This window comes from Cavia porcellus, unplaced genomic scaffold, assembly GCF_034190915.1.
Source record: "Cavia porcellus strain 051 isolate PalLab524CR breed Dunkin Hartley unplaced genomic scaffold, mCavPor4.1 scaffold_30, whole genome shotgun sequence".
Lineage (NCBI taxonomy): Eukaryota > Metazoa > Chordata > Mammalia > Rodentia > Caviidae > Cavia > Cavia porcellus.
In genome coordinates this window covers 31,585,367-31,602,733 of record NW_026947513.1, presented here as the reverse complement: position 1 = coordinate 31,602,733, position 17,367 = coordinate 31,585,367, and the positions used below count along the sequence as shown (strand labels likewise).

At 40.8% G+C, this 17,367-nt stretch overlaps 1 long non-coding RNA gene across 2 annotated transcripts; it reads left to right on the top strand.

The window, feature by feature from the left end:
* Positions 1-68: 68 nt before the first annotated feature.
* Positions 69-12,736, top strand: LOC134474104 (uncharacterized). Of its 2 annotated transcripts, XR_010044713.1 has the most exons (4): positions 69-197; positions 365-583; positions 2,823-2,874; positions 6,957-12,736. It is a non-coding gene; the product is annotated as an uncharacterized LOC134474104 (long non-coding RNA). The 2 variants fall into 2 exon arrangements; XR_010044712.1 differs by having other exon boundaries at positions 72-197; positions 2,823-12,736.
* The last annotated feature ends 4,631 nt before the right edge of the window (positions 12,737-17,367 follow it).

Here is a 17,367-nt window from a genome sequence, read left to right as displayed (position 1 = left end):
CCAGCAGCGGCCGGCCACAAGACTGCCCAAAAGCGTAGCCCGCCCGGCCCCAACTCCGCGGCCCCGCCCCAACTCACTGGCCCCGCCCCCTAACCCTCATGGCCTCCCATTGGCCCGGCGTCCTCCTCGGCGTCGTGACGTCCTCGGGCAGGTTGAGGTGTGGCTCGCGTGCTGCTCGCACTGGGCTGGGCGGCCTGGTAGGTGCTCCGTGGGCTCGCGGCCTGCTCTCCCAGCATCCCCCCCGCGCCCCCAGACCCGGTCCTCAGTCCCTTCGCGCAGTCCCCGCCCTGCGAGGAGGCTCTTCACACTGCTTCCTCCTGGGCCTGAGGCCCTAATCCCCAGGCCGGTCTTTCTCTTTTCGCAGCCTTTTCTAAATGGCAGGCAAGTTCCCGCGCCTTAGTTACGTGTCATGTGCGGGTAGGGACTGCACAAGCTGCACGGTTCTGCACTCCAGACGGATTCTCAGCCCGGCGGCGCGACGACCTCTGCCAAGAATGCCCTTAGGGGATCTAAATGCTATTAAAGAAAAATGCCCTGGAATCAGATTCGAAAATAACGGGAAATCTTCAAACCTTGTTTCCCTGTAAGTTCCCTAAACGTCTTAATGTCCCCTAGTCCTGGAATGCCTTTCTGTTTAGGATGTATTGCATTTATGTTGTACCCTGGCTTGACTTTTGTTTAAATGTTTGATTTTTAAAATTCATTGTGGGATGGGGAGGGTGAGGGGGAAAAGGCTAAAACTCAAAAGATGGTTGCTTCGGCTAGAGAATATGTTTACACCTTTTCAAAAAAAACTGGAAGGGCATAGTGGCACACTTCTTCCTGGGGAGGCTGAGTCAGGAGGATTGCTGTGAATTTGAGGCTGGTTCAAGGCCAATCTAAACTGCATAGTTAGACCTTATCTCAAAGGAAATTTAGCCACTTAGTTCCAAGAAATATGACTGAGACCCAGCCCCTAATTAAAAAAAAAAGAATGCTAACCGAATACCAGGCACTATTCTTTTTTTTTTTTTTTAAACATTAAGCTAAAAGAGCACATAACAAAACAGGTCAGAACAGAACAATTTAAAGCAACATAGTGTTTCACCACAAGACAACCCGACATAACAGTAGCTACCATAGTGTCTCTTTCCCTGACATATTTGAGTATAACTTCATACACTGTAGTATCAAACATAATAAGACAGTGTAAAACCATTCAAGAAAAAATATTACAGGGTATTCAGAACCAACTAACAGAAAACGAACAATGGTTACTATCCTATCTCCTTGTCCATAAAAATTTTTGTTTATACTCACATATAATTAAATCCAATAAGGTACAACATGATAAAACCAATGGAGACAGAAGAACAAAAGCTTGGTGGGACTTAAAAACAAGATGATTTTAAATCAGCACTAGCTATTATAATGTCTTGTTTGCTTCAAAATAGCTGTTCATACTATCACAGACAATAAAAATCAAACAACCCAGAATAAAACCATTCAAACTAATGAATGCAGACATTATAAGGCTTCAGAGCAATGTAATGGGTAGTCAGGATTACTATAAACTCTTACGTACTCTTACCATTTCTTACACTAGGGAGACTATACGGTATTTATACATGTGAGTTTGATTTATTTCAGCTTATGAGTATGGTCTCAAGTTGTGTCCATTTATTTATAAATATATCAATGTGATCATTCTTTATAGCTGAGTAGTACTCCATTGTATGAAAATACCACAAATTTTTAAATCCATTCCTCAGTTGATGGACACTTAGATTGTTTCCAAGATCTGGCTATTACAAATTGTACTGCTATAAACATGGGTGCACATATATCACTGTGGTATGATGTTTTCAGTTCTTCTGGGAATATGCCTAGAAGTGGAATAGCTGGACCAAATGGAACTTCCAATCCAGCTTTTAGAGAAATTTCCACACTGACCTCCAGAATGATTGCACCAGTCTACACTCTCACCAACAGTGCAGGAGAATTCCTTTTTCCCCACAGCCCTCTCCAGCATTTGTTATTGGTAGTTTTCTTGATCCTGGCCATTCTTTCAGAAGTGAGATGGAATCGGTGTGGTTTTAATGAGTAATGATGATGAGTATTTTTTCATGCATTTATTTGCCATTTATATTTATTCATCTGAGCATTGTGTATTCATCTCAGATGCCCATTTTTGGATTGGATCTTTGAATTTTGGGGGTCTGATTTTTTAAAATTCTTCAATGTTTTTTTAGACAGAAGTCCTTTGTCTGAGGGACAGTTCACTGAGCTTTTTTCCCAGTTTATGGGTTTTCTTTTCACTGTGCTGGAGATTTCTTTTGATGTGCAGAAACTTTTTAATAAGAGGTGATCCTAGTTACTGATTCTGGGAAGTATTTCCCATGCGGTTTGATTCCTGTTCATGAATTCTCTACCTACCCCTATGTCTTCAAGGTTTTTATCCAATTTGTCTTCCAATAGAGTTAGTGTTTCTGTTTTAATATTCAGATCTTTGATCCATTTAGATTTTAATTTAGTACATGGTGATAGGCATGGGTCTAATTTTTGTTTTCAGCATATGGAGAGCCAGTTTTTCCAACACCATTTATTAAAGAGACTGTTGTTCTTCCAGTGAACATGTTTGGCCCCTTTATCAAAGATAAGGTGTTTGAGTGTATTGGTAGTTGTGGTTGTATCTTCTAATCTATTCCATTGATCTTTGGCTCTGTTTTTATTCCAGTACCATGTTGATTTTATTATAGTAGCTTTGTAGTATAACTTCAAGTCAGGGATTGTGATGCCTCCTGCCTTGACTTTGCTGCTTAGATTTGTCTTTGCTATTCTAGGTCTCTTCTGTTTCCACGTGAATTTTAGGAGTGATTTGCCTAGATCTATGAGGTATGTTGACGGTATTTTTGTTGAGATTGCATTGAATCTGTATAAGAGTTTTGGGAGAATGGCCATTTTCACAATATTTATTCTTCCCATCCATGAGCAAAGGATATCTTTCCATTTTCAGAGATCCTCTTCAGTCTCTTTTTTTCAGTGATTATAATTTTCCCTGTATAGATCTTTCACTTCTTTCGTGAGAATAATTCTTACCAGGCACTATTCTAAGAACCTCGCACACATTTGTATAGATTGTCTATATACCATAAAAAGCTAAGGAGAACAAGAAATGAATCCACTAACACAGGCTGAGGTAGACTGGGCAAACCTACTTTGAGGTCACTGAAATACCATGCTGTGTCATGGTTGGTAAAGCTATTGGGATCGTTCTTCCCGTCTGTAATTCCCTTCATTCTCTCTGTGTCTAGTCCTACCTACTGCAACTTCCAAAACCTGTTGAGGAAGCCTGTCCCCAACACCTCCCCTTGCAGAATGCATCACTCCTTCATGCTACAGCTTATGCATGTTTCTGGTATCGTGTGAGTAACCAGAGTGCCTCCTACACAGTATGGGTGCAGCCATTGTGCCTCCTAGTTTATTCTTCAAATGCCAATATTTGAGCCCACACAATGCCCTAATAATACAGCAGGCGGAAGACAGATTCTTTTAGCCACATTCCCTTTATGCATTTAAGGTGTGCCATGTTTAAGAGGGACCTGACAGTATTATAGAGAGTTAAGTTACGTTAAAAAAAAATACTGTACATAGGCAGATAGGGCTAGGCGGAGAGAGAGTCAATACAGTAGGTGAAAACACATTACAACTGTGGCCAGAGACACACTAGTTGGAAGGCTGCCCTCAAGATAAGGACAGAATAACCAGGCCTACATGCCTTTCCAAGGATTAGATAAGTGGTTAATACCCGATCCTATGAAGTCTAGATAGATATTAGTTACCTCAGTGGACCCATCCTTTTCTGATTCGTTTTTCTTTCTATGTACCCTTGTTACATGACCTTTTTCTCCATTGGACCAATATTACCTAAGTGGTATACTTACAATCTTATTGGTTGATCATAGCTCTAAGCCCACATTTTACCCACCTCATGATTTTGCTCTGTAAATTTTTTCTTTGTGAGTGAGGTCCATAGCAACACACTTGCATCATGTCCTGTCTGTCTTGGGACATGTCTGTCTATTGTAATCAGAGTTTGCAAGAGAATAGATTCAATGTAGTACATAATTTATACGATTGTTTTATAATATTCAGTCAAAAAGTCAAATACAGAAGAATGCAGGAGATATGTCCATATACTAGAGACCCAAAGAATCCAGCTGAAGGCCTGGACCCCCCAGCAAAGTCCCACAGAAGTCCAGCTAAAAGCCTAGAGCTCATGGCTGTGTCCTCCACAAGTCCAACTGTAGATCTTAGAGCCCATGACAATGTCTCCTGCAAGCCTCTTTCACATCTCTGCACTGGAAAGGCCCAAAGCTCAGTGGTGGAAGCTAGAAAGGCTGTGTCAGTGGTATAAAAGATCTGTGCCAGCAGGCTGAGGGATCTGCACTGGAGCCAGGAAGTGATGCTAGGTAAGGACCAGAGCTTCCTTGAAGAGAACCTTAGCCGTCCTCAGTGGCATTAAGGACCTGAGCTCTTCTGATGATGAGAATAGCTGAGTTCACATCAGGAAAGTTTCTCCAGGAAACAGCAATAGCCACCACCCCCCCTTCCCCTCCAGTTCTTTTATGCTGCTGGCAACAATCCGTAGGTGGGCCTTCCACACTAGAACCAGGCTGATTCAGTTCATCTGGGTGTTACAAGTCAACCATTAGTTAATCCACCACAATATCTCAATGAAATTTCCTACTCTTAACCTCCTTTGTTCCTTTAGAATTTACTTGATTTTGAAGAACATAAACTCAGCCCACAGACAGCTAACAGGTTGGGAGTTACATTTATTTCTCTTACATAATCTGAAGGTTTTATAGCAAAAGGAGTGGCTCCGTTTAAAGCCACAAGGGCGGCTGTGGCAAAACTAGCCATGTGTCCTTGAATTCCAGGAGGTGTCTATTTTCTGGGGTTAGCTGCCTATATTCTAGAACTGTCTTATAGGAAGGGCACTGGCCAAATTCTTAGCAGTGAGGAGTCATGCTGAGGCACTGACTACTGAGTGATAATTAGCTTGGGAACAAGGTAGCAAAACTATTTAGCAGATGATCTAAAGAAAACAAAAGGGAAGGTTTTTCCCCCATAGATAACTGATAGTTGGTCAGCTCACTGTCAAAGTCTGGGCCAGAATGGTATTTTTCCTGCCTGCTTCAGCTTCACCCTGATTGCAGACTCTGCAGGCTCGGAAAGGGAGCCTGAGATTTCAAAATGATTAGTTCTTTCTATTTCCACACACAGCTGGCTACCTCTTGAGTTTATTCTCAGTAGTGCTAGATCAGGATTGGATCTAACTTTTATCACCTGAAGAACTTAGCGCTATTATCCTCTGTTCTTCCCTAGTGACTAATTTCCCTAGAAGAAAAAAAAAGCTAATTAGATACAGTTTTTTCTTTGTCTTTCCTGAAGAACAACTGAAGTTACTAATCTATGCAAAAGAGGGTTGAGAGCTCAGTAATTCCAAGGCTATTTGCTTTTTAATGCTAACCAACATAGAGAAAAATGAAATCACTAGTAGGTCTCTTGTGGCGATAAACTCTACTGCACACATGTGTATCTATTTATTTATGTATTTATACATTTATTTATCTTAGTATTGGAGAGCAAACCCAGGACTTTATGCATATAATCCATATGCTCAACCACCAAGCTATACCTTAAACCTATTTTAATATATTTTATTCCCATCTTGCATTAGTCAGCTTTCTGTTATTATAATAAATGCGAGTTAATCAACTTCAAAAAGTTTATTGTCCAAGTTGAGGCTCACAGTTTTGGAAGTTGCAGTCCATGGTCGATTGGTCCTATTGCTTTTGAGACTGTGGCAGGAAGCAGTATATAAACATAAGCAGCATATGATATAACAAAGTTGCCCACCTCATGGCTGGAAAGTAAAAAAGAATAAGGAAGCTTGGGGATTCCAGCATCCCATTTGACTGCATGTCCCCAAAGACCAGAAGACTACCTGTTAAACTCCAGGTATTAAAGGTTCCTATCAGGGGCTGGGGATTTAGCTCAGCAGCATAAGCACCTGCCTTGCAAGCATGCAGTCGTGAGTTCGATCCCTGGTACCAATAAAAAAAAAAAAGTTTCTATCACCTTCCAACCGTGCTAAGCCGGGGACCAAGGCTTTAACACATGAGCTTTGGGGGTACGCTTAAGATCCAAACTATAGGATATCTCCTTACTTGGCCTTAAGACTTCTAGATTATGCCTTTTGTCTTTACATGCCAGCACCTAGCAAATTATCTAACATAGTTTTGGTAATTGTTATTGCAGTAGTATTAACCTTTTATAAGTGTTTCTTCTGACCCAGGCAGAATAGTATATTATGGTGCATGTGCATGAATTATCTCACAAAGTGAGTTGTATTATTCCCATTTTTACAAATGACAAATTTGAGACTTAGTCAAGACATTTTCCCCAAATCATACAGCTGGTAAGTGGCAGAACTGTGTTTGGTTTCTTTCTGTTGAATTTAATGGTGCCCTACTTAGTGAAAATCTAATTGATGAAATTCAAACACACAGAACCAGTCAATTAATTCATGAACATTTTCCTTACCGATTAGAGAATGCCCTTTCACTACTCCAGGTTTCTACAAGAACTGTTTCCAGGCCCCTCTCAATGCTTCAACCTTTTTACCTCTGATGATACAGATTATATTTGGACAGGATAACTAGACATGTCAGAATTACCTTTGCTGCATTCTTCCTCTTGAGTGGTGCAGCCTGTAGGGGAAGATTTTATCTGCTGCCTTCCCTGCGGGCCTGTCCCAAGCCCATGGCTGCCCATAGTTGTGTAACCATAACTCTTCAATCTGGAGGTTAGTATTAGCCAGACCTGCCTGGCTACCAGACCTAAAACCATTCCTTCCATCCTGGATGCTTATCTTACTCTTTGATCTTATCCTCGACTTTTCAAAACAGGGAAAAGGCTGCCTATTTCTGGAGTTCTCCAGGAGGCCATCTGCTGCATCCCCAGAATCATCACAGAGTGAATTAAAGTTTCATTTTGGGCTCTAAACAATCTGTGGAGTAGAGGCAGGTTAGAGAAGACAACAAGCAGGCAGAAATAGTAGAAAGAGGTGAAAGTGGAAACCAAAAACTTCACAATGAGCCGAAAATCATTCAGAATTAAAGCAAGAAGCTTCACAAGATAAGTTAAGGGAAAACAGCAAATTTTGTCAAACCAGGTGTCATCTCTGACCTGCACTGTGAAATAGCTAACACAGGTCCCCATTTGTGCTTTTGCCAATGTATAGTCAGAACAACAGCCAGATAAACTTTTTACTTCTTTTTTTTTTATCACATGAGATGACATTGGAACAGCCAGATAAACTTTCAAAATTAAATAATTTTATTCACCATCTTAAAATTCTCTAACAATTTCTAACTGCATTTAGAATAAAGTCCTAAGTCTCTCTAAATGCAAGTTCTATTTAATTCCTACCTCCCTGACCTCCTCTCTTGACCTTCTCTGCTTCATGTGCCATGCCTGATGAAGCTTATTTCTGCCTCAGGACCTTTATACTTGCTGTCTTCTGTTTTTAGAACATGATTTTATTTTGATCCTCTAGAAACTTAAAGAAAGAAGATAAACCCGAGAAAACTCCAGCCTAGTCTGAATTGAGCAGTCATTATTTTGTTCTAGTAAGTCAATTGCTATGATGGGGAACATGACCCATCGACCTAGAGATAGCCAGAATTTTCAAGGGAATGGCCAGAAATCTGAAATTTTATGTAAAATTCCTTAATACTTAAAAGTTGACAATTATATCAAACCAGGATTATAGCCACTAATATAACATGAAATCCCAAGCAATATTAGCATAAATTTAAAATGTTTTCTTCATTAAAGGTGGTTTAGAACTGATCCAGCATCCCCAGAGAGACCAGGGGTCCAGGTTCCTTCCAGTTTTGTGCTGTTACTCTCAGCCTGTGACACTTCTCTTCATGACCCAGTACAGTTGTAAGAGATCTAAACCCCTGGCATCAGGATGGAGGGCTGGCTATAAGACGGAGACATCTGCTGTTTTAAGGGAAGTATCACAGAGTACCTCCGCTTAATATTGGCTAGATTTTAGCCTTCAACTAACTGCAGAGCAAGTTGGGAAATGTAATCTTTATGTCAGGGCTTTCAGGAGAGAGAATAAAGGAAAAAAGACTTTTGAGGGCAACCACTAATAGTTTTAAGTTATGGTAGCTGTATCAGTAGTCAGGGTCATCTGGAAAAACAGAACCATTAGGACAAACACAACAAATCTGAACTTCTTAGGGGAGGCCAGCAGGTGGAAATTCAAGCAAGATTTTTATATTACTGTGTAGGCAGAATTCTTTTCTAGACAGCTTCAGATTTTGCTCTCAAGATATTACACCTAGGGCTGGGGATTTAGCTCAGCAGCATAAGCACCTGCCTTGCAAGCAGGCGGTCATGAGTTCGATCCCTGGTACTGATTTAAAAAAAAAAGATATTACACTTATTTAATGAATACCACCCACACTACTGAGGATAACATCCTTTATTTAAGGTCAACTGATTATAGATGTTAATCACATCTACAAAATATATTCACAGACATTTAGTTTAGTGTTTGCACAAAATGCTGAGGCTCATAGCTTAGCCAAACTGACCTATAAAATTTACTAGTAATTTAAACATTAAAAAAAAAAAAAAACTACAGCGAAACAATACCTGTTTATGAGCTGGGCTCAACTTACAGACTCCCAACACCAAGTATTTTCTCTAAATGGGACAGCAAGTAGCTTGGCCCCTAAAATTTTATACCCCTGTATAACTGGAGTCACATACACCATAAAAAGAACTCTGCCATTAAGGCACAAAGTCCTGCCCTTCCTAGGAGACTATGCATAAATAGTCTGAGTTTGTTCTTTTAACTGCTGTGCCAGTGAGATTCTGTTTGACAAACAGAACTTTTTTCTCTAACCTTTTCTAACTTGGGACATTATTGCCACTGTAAGACCCAACTTTTTGTTGCTAAGTAGTGATGTAGAGAATCTCTGGAGGGTGAGGAGAAAGGAGGAGATAATAAACTAGAGGTCACAAAGAGTCCATGGCTTTTTCAGTCTGTAATTGCTACCCAGTCCATCGCCTGTCCCTCTCCTGACCGAGGAAGGTGACCATTTTACTCTCTTCACAAAGTTCTGTTTAACTTGTGTTTCTCTTTCAACACTGACCTTGAAACAGCCCAGAAAATGGAAGCACGCTGCAAAATTGGTTTGTCATTGACTTGCAAAAGGCTTTATATATTATGAATGTTTTTGAGTTTCTTATATGTATTATGATTATTTTTCCTAATTTTTAAAATGTTATGATATCTTTCCTTGTAATGCTGTATATGCTTTCAGCTTTGCTGAGTACTGTATATTTGGACAATGTAAGCATTAGACATGTGACTAAAAAGGGCCCTCAAAAAGAATTGATGCATAAATTATATCTCATAAGAATGTAATTTCATTAGAAATTGAGAAGATAGACTTAACACTGTTTTGGGAAAATATGCACCTTTGTGATATTTCTCAATCCCAGCAATAAATTAGTTTTATGCAACAATCATCATATGGAAATAATGCATTATAATACAGTGAATCTTTGTTAGACTCCCATAGGGAGCCAATCTGGTTTAAATTCTTTTCCCTGATGTCTCAGTTTTCAAAAGTAAGTCGTTACTGTGATTTTGTTTCTACTGCAAAGTTCACCGAGAGCCATTATATCTGAAGAAATCAAAAATAGAAATTGGGTCCAGATCATTGTGGTCATTTAACTAATCTTTGGGGAACAAAATAGCTCTCTAGCTTACCGTACCTGAGTATTTCCTTCTTTTAAATGGATTTCATCTCTGTCAAACTTATGCTATTGATAGTTAAAAAAAAAAAAAAAATCATAGTTTGTGTGAGGGTGCTACTCATTGAAGGCATTGCCCCAAATTGTTCTTTTGTGGTATCAGTCTTGGACAAAATGAAAACAGATTTTTCCTCTGCTAAATTCCTTAGTGCAGCCCAGAGTACTCTTAGTTATTTTCTTTTTGCTGGGGCAAAGTAACCCACAGTTTAAAGAAGGAGAGGCTTATTTTGGCTCATGGTTATTAGAGGATTCAGTCTACAGTCAGCTGAGTCCAAGGCAGGAAGGGTATGGTAGAAGGATCTGGGGTGGAGGAAGCTGTTCAAGTCATGGTGGGTGCAAAGCAGAGAGAAAGGGAGGAGTTGGGGAGGGAATTATGCCCCTCCACCTCCGAGGCCTGCTTCTGGCCAGGCCGCACCGACCAACAACAGGTTCAGCTACGAATTAAGACTACGGTTCATCCAAAGCAACACTTGTTTAAAAGAACCAAAACCAAAACCAAAACCAAGAAACTCCTCTCTTTTGTAATATGATAACTGTAAATGTAATTTCTTTTTGTTTTGTTTTTTGCGGTCTTGGGGATCAAACACAGGCAGGGTCTTGTGTGTTCTTGGCAAATGCTGCACCACTGAGCTGTGTCTCCATCTGTGTGTGTGTGGGTGGGTGGGTGTGTTTATTTTTAAAAGTATACTGCCTCACACACCTGTGCTCAGGTGATTTTCCTGCCTTGGCCTCCTATAGGTATGTTCTACTACACCAAGTTCTAAATGTAATTTCTAATCTTTTTTTTTTTTTTTTTTTTTTTTTTTTTTTGTAGATAAGGTCTTGCTCTATAGTTAAGGCTGGCCTCAAACTTGTAGCAATTTTCCTGGCTCAACATCCCAAGTGGTAGTATTATAGAAGTGTGCCACTACATCTGGTTATTTCTAATAACCTTAAGAGGTTATTTGCTTTACAATGTTACAGCAATTTTTAAAACTGTAGAATCTAACCATTTGAAGAATTCTAATAATTCCTAGATACACTTTATAAAATGTTGCACACACCTTTAAAAAAATAATTCATTGATAAAACTGACACATGAACACCAATAGTCTGTGGCCCAGAGCATGGTGTAAGTGATGTAGGGACCAGGTCTAGGGAGATACAGGCAAGCTGAGCTCCCAGCCCGAATTCTTGCACTGTTCCTGTGAGAACCTCTTCTTATCTCTGGAGCCATGGCCCCTGCCACTGTGAGTACTGCTTCTGCTGCTACCATGGATACCTCTGCAGCACTGGCCTAGATCCTAGCCTCCTTCCTGTACCTGGTGGCCTTGAGGCATCCATGTGCATGCTGGGGACAGTACTGTCAGAACCCAGTGCATTTATGCAGGCGTTACGCCCTGGTGAGTTTATACCATTCACAAGTATGAGCCCTGTTCCATTGAACTTCATACACCAAAAAGAAGTTCAAAGATACAATTATTAAAAATTAAGACAGCAACAGGAGAGGATCAACCGAGGCATGGCCCCTCCTGTGAGGGGGATTTTGTGCAGGACACAGGCTCCAGCCCTTGAAGCTGACCCTGCATACAGTCAGAGTCTTCAAAGTGTCAGAATTGGGGTAAGTAGAGAAAAGTGAGTAGGAATGACGGAGGCTGACAGATTTCCTTCATGATCTTAACTAAAAGCAGTAGGTTGTTGATAAATCTGCATCATTTCCCTACTGGAATGTGTGTTCTTTGAAAGCAAGAATCTTATCTTACATAACCCTGTATTCCTCTCAAGACCTACCTCTGTGTGTTACACATTGTAGATGTTACTTAAATATGATTCAATGATAAATTATTCTATCTTCAAGGCAGTAACATGCAGAGTCAGAAATGATCGTTCTTTTTATTTAAGGCATTAAACTAATCAAAGTTGATACAAGAACAACCTTGAGACGCTTGCCTGATCCAGGAGGAGGGTCATCATTAGTGTTTCCTGTAAGTACTCCACAGCTGTGCCCTTAAGTAAACTTCCTGGATTTGTTAAGTGAAAACTGTCTGGCTTTGCCTGCCCTTACAGAGCCCCTGGGTGAGTCGTTCTTTGTTTCTAGGACCTAGTTCTTTTCAGGATCTAAAATGAAGATGGCAATATTATTTACCAAGAGTTTCCAAAGGTAATTTTATAATATTATCTGAGATCAAACCATGAAAGACTAGTGACTGGGAAAACCTAATCAGAATATACCATGTGCAAGTGGGAGATGCTGAGGGCAGTCTGCAAGGCTTATAATTTTGCCTATAATTTTTTAAGAAATACTGTTCCTGGAGTAGAAAAATCAGAGTAAGTAGAAGTAGAAATTGTGGCAGGCAGCCAAGTTAGTCAGAAATATTACAGACAGTGAGACAGGGCTAGGTCCTCAAAGAGCCAGTGCAGAAGCCCGGATAGTTTGCAACTGTGGGGGAGACAGACCTCCTGTTGTGGGCCTCAAGACAAAGGATCAAACAAATGCATCCACATCCTAAAGACTGATATTCTAAATAGCTCCCTATCACCCTGGAGTCACTCTCCCATCCCCCTAGGGGAAAGGTCACAGCTCCAAGAATGCCCCTTCCAATGTGACTGGCTTTCCCATTTGTCCCCAGTGTAATCAGTTTTACCTAAACTATTGATCTTATTGGCTAACTATAGTTATGTCCCACCTTATGCCCATCTGCTTTGTGAGTTCCCAGTCCCCCCACCCCCCACAGCCTTGATCCCAGGGTTTTACTCTATAAAAGTCCCTGAAAAAGACAGAACTCTGGGAAACCTGCTCGGGACCCCCTTCAGTCTCTCTCAGACTGAAGCTTTCTTTCTCTCAATAAATATATTGTGCTCTTAACCTCCACTATGCCTAAAATTCATTCTTCGGTTTTAGAGAACATGAACTCTCGACATAGTAGCTTGGGTGTTTCATTCCCCTATATCAGTAATGGCCTTGGAAGCCTTTCTTGTCTCATTTACCATAAAAGAGCTTAAACTTTATGGTTCAGAAGACACATCCTATCAAGTCATGAAAAGAAAACATGGGCCTAGGCGCCGCACAATAGGTAGGTCAGGCCCTGTGGCACATTCCTGTAAGTTCCAGTATCTGGCAGACAGAGGCAAGAGGATAGCAAGTTTCAGCTGGGGCAATTTAGAAACTTAGAGAAACCCTCTCTCAAAATAAAAATAAAATAAAAAGGACTAAGGATGTACTAGCTCAGGGTGTAGACCTAGAGTTCCATCTTTAGTACCACAAAAATAGCATGCCCTTCATGAATCTCAACCAACCAGTTTTAAGGTCTCTTCAACCCTCAAATACCTTTTAGCCTGATGGGAAATCTATACTGCATGAATAAGCAAAACTGATTAGCATGCACAGCACAATCAGATGTTACTTATTCATTTTGACACACCTTCATAGTATCAGGTTCAAATACAGCATGCCACCAAAAGCATTCCAGGGAATGGAATACAATGATAGTGCTTAAACAGGAGGTCTCCCTTAAAAAGAACAAGAAAACATAAGCACTTGACAATCTTAAATTGTTTTGAGAGTTATGCTGAAGGTATCTCCTGAGGGCTGGTCACTAGGCTGCCCCTGCCCCACCCTCATGAAATGAAAGACATTTGAGACTCTGCCACTGTCCCTTGTGGCTACCACTCAAAGGAAGCTGGGGATCTCGGCTGACAATGTGTGTGTTGAGGGGGGCAGTGCCACAAAGACTGTCGCTGTTTGGCAAGGACCAGGAGCTCCCGCATTCTTGGACCTTCTGGAGGGCAGGTTTTCCAGGAGTTCCTCCTCAAGGACCCCAACCTCCAAGTTTGAGGCCTTCCTGGCCAGATGATGGTCTGCTTCCGGCACGCACCAGAAGCTCAGCAAGTACAGCCACAGTCTCGTTTTTCTCTGTGTGGGACTTGCAAATGGCATAGATGACTTTGAAGAACCGAAAGGTGAGTTTTCACATGGATTCTGGGGTAAGATCAGTGTCCTCAGGCAGAGGAAACATGGCACCAAAGGGACAAATCTCCCTTGGTGCTGTGCTGTGAGGGTACATGCAGACCCACTGGACCTGACCTGGAGCCTGGGTCCCCAGCTCCACCCCAACCCCAACTCAGGGCCAGGTGTTACACCCCACCCCTGTCAGGCTCTACTACCTGTGGTATCAGGCTGCCAGCCAAACTCAGCCTCACCTCCTTCCTCCTAAAGTGCAGTGTGGGCGTGGCATCTTTAGGAAATGTGAGTCCACACATCACCAACTGCTTGACAGTAAAGTTCTTCTGGAGACACCAAACATTCACAATGGATGCCTCAAGGACTTTGCCCACTGAGGCAGGAGAGACATCCTGAGAATGTTGGCCACTGATGTTTGCTAAGATCTTCCTAACTAATGTCCTTTGCCTTCTTTCAAATCTCAGTTAAAAAAAAAAAAAAAAAAAAGCCCGCTTTACTCCCTACAGACAGCCTTTTGTTTTCTGTCTGCCTGCACACAGGCACAATAAGTTCCACACCATGTTGCCTTCACAAAGCCCTGTGGTCTGCGCTGGTCTCTCCTCCTGCCGTTCCTTACACTTCTGAGAAGGGACATTACATCATAATTGTGGTTAGAGAAAATGGTCTTGTTCAGCATGCTCTGGAATTTTAGGACAGAAAGAGTTGTGCAGTAAAGTTAGAGGATATAAGATCACCAAAGTTATTACTGAAATTATAAATCACAGGCTCAAACAGATTTAGGCAAATTTATAGTACAGTAAAATTTAGAAAAATCAGGGGTGTTTTTATTTATTTATTCTCCATTTTCCCAATCTGGAAATTTTTAGTTTTTTGTTTTAAATCTATAAGCTTTTAATTTGGCTTCATGGAAAGAACCTAACAAAAATGTCATCTAACTTTGTTCTCAGAATTGTAGATTACAGAATATGGTAGAGAAGAATCCATTCCTCTCTCTTTGCCTATTTTTGCAATTGCCTTAATTCCTAGTTGCATGATTATCCTGAAATCTAAAGTTTATTTCTATGTCTTAAAAAGCAAAATCATGAAAAGAAACCCTATAAGCAATTTCAGATGGGAAAGGAAATCATAATTTGACTGCAACAATTAGTGAGAGGAAGAGATGGAACAATGATTAATCATGATAAACTGAAACCATCTTTTATAATCTTTTACTGTGGGCCACATTTTGCTCTAATTAGATACTTATTTTTGATTAGGACAGATTCAAAGGAGGGATAACATAGATGAGCAAGTTAAATTCCTTCCCATTTACTAGATTACATGGTTCCTGTAACAGACTTCGGTTTTTTAAACCTCAAAAAGTTTACACAATCTACATGTCAAAAAAAGTCATAGTCTTAGTTAATAGCAGCTCAGAGGGTAATAGGTCTCCAGATCAGGAAGCAAGAAATCTCAGAGTGCTGACCTTTTGTAATTTTAGGAGAGAACCAAATTTTGAGCTAAAGACTAATCATTGCTCTCCACCGCAGTTTTTTTTTTTGTTTTTTTTTAATAGTTAGTGCCTGTTAATTACAAAATGTCAGGCCTCAAGCATATATTTTGATCTTGTTCATCATCTCATTACCCCAGCTCTTCTTGCCCTTTTCCCCTTCCTTTTGTCTAAGAATAGTTTTTTTCTTCTATTTTCATGTCATACCAACCTTGTTTTAGCATTAATATTTGGAAGAGTAAATACATGAAGCCTGTGTTTTTCTTACAAAACCTGGGAAAGTATTTGGATGGTTTATGGACTCCTAAACATTTATTTTGACTGATTTCATTCCATTTCCAACTTCTCAGAATGGTTACCAGGTTTTTGGTAGTCCAAATATACAAACGGATAATTGCTTTGCACACACATTAATATAAACTGAATGCACCTTTTTCTTTTTGGGTTTTTGAGGCTGGCCTCAAACTTACGGCAAGTCTCCTGCCTAAGCCTCCTAAATGCTGGGATTATAGGCATGTGCCACCATATTTGGCTGCATGCAGTCTTTGTAAGGAAAATATAATGCAATTCTGCAATAGGGTTTCATAAAGTAAAGCTCAAGGCTGACCTTGTGATTGTCCTGTCTTGGCCTCCCAAATAGGTGGGTTTACAGGTATGCTCCACTGTATCTGGAATGTTGCAATTTTAAATAGGGGAATCACCTAAGAAGGTGACCATGATATGCAGCCACAGATGGTCCTGTTTCCTGGTTTTGTATAAATCTCTTGAGTTTGGCTTTATAGAAACCCATACTCAAAAAGAACTACCTGGTTGTGAGACAGGGTTTTGCTATGTAGTCCAAGCTGGCCTTGAACTGACCATGTAGTCCAGGTTGGCCTTGAACTTGTGATGATTCTTCTGCGTCCCCAGTGCTTAGCTTATACTACCATATCTGGCTTGAGTGTGGGTTTGACTAATAAAAATTGCTGATGGTCAAAGTGACAGGACTTGATTTCCAAGTTTAGGTTGCAAAGAGATTGTGTCTCCTTTCTTCCCTTGTTGGTCATCCTTGGTTGTTCTGATGGAAGCTGGTGTGGTACCATGTTGTGAGAGACTCCAATAGAAAGGCCCATGTGGCAGGAAACTGGAGAGGCACGGAACCAGTGAGGAACTAAGGCCCTCAATTGCACATTAATAACACGTCCCCTATCATCTAGCTGGGTGAGTCTGAAAGCAAGCCCTCCCCAGGCAGGTCTGAAGCTGAGCGCACAGATGAGCTCACAGCCCTGCTGACACCTTGATTGCTGGATGTCGATGCAGCAGCCCCAGCTAAGCTAAGCTGCCTTTCTGTGCTCACAGCTTGAGAGACTCCGAAGGGTGAGGCTCACTAACCAGGGCTACAGCTCTGGCCAGAGTAGGAGGAAGCAAGAGACTTGAGTACCAAGGACTAATTATGATTTTCTTGGGACCTGTATCAGGAAAGGTGAGAGGAGAGGTCTTAGCGGGGGAAGGGACAATGAAAATGTGATGAGATCAACAGACTGGACTTCTCAGGCAGGTTGAGAAATTGTTGGAGCTGAAGATTTTTTTTTTTGTTCCTGATGAGTAATGCAAAAGAAATGGGAAACACTGCTTAGATGTTAATGGAGTAAAAGAAAAATATTAACTTGCTCTTTTACTACTTTATAAAGTCTAACATATCAGATCATATTGAGACACAAGAGTCATCAGTAGTTCTTGAGTCTTCAGGGGCCTTCAGTTCCATCAATGTTTAGTTTCCTTAAACTGAGTACCCATTAAGTGGCATACAAAAGTATCTGCAAAGGCTTTTTTTGGGATAGGAATTTAGCAATAATCACTCACTGAATTTAATACAGAATGCAGCCTTATGGAGATGAAATAATCCATGTCACTGTAAGCCAGCACTAAGTGTGCAGGATGAGTTATAATTTGGGGACTGAATGTCTACTTTCAACATACGTTATACTCAGTGGTTACCCCAGATAACACTGTTCTGAGGTAGTTTCAGTTCCTTTCCCAAGTGGGTGGTAGCTGAGAGTAAAAGGTT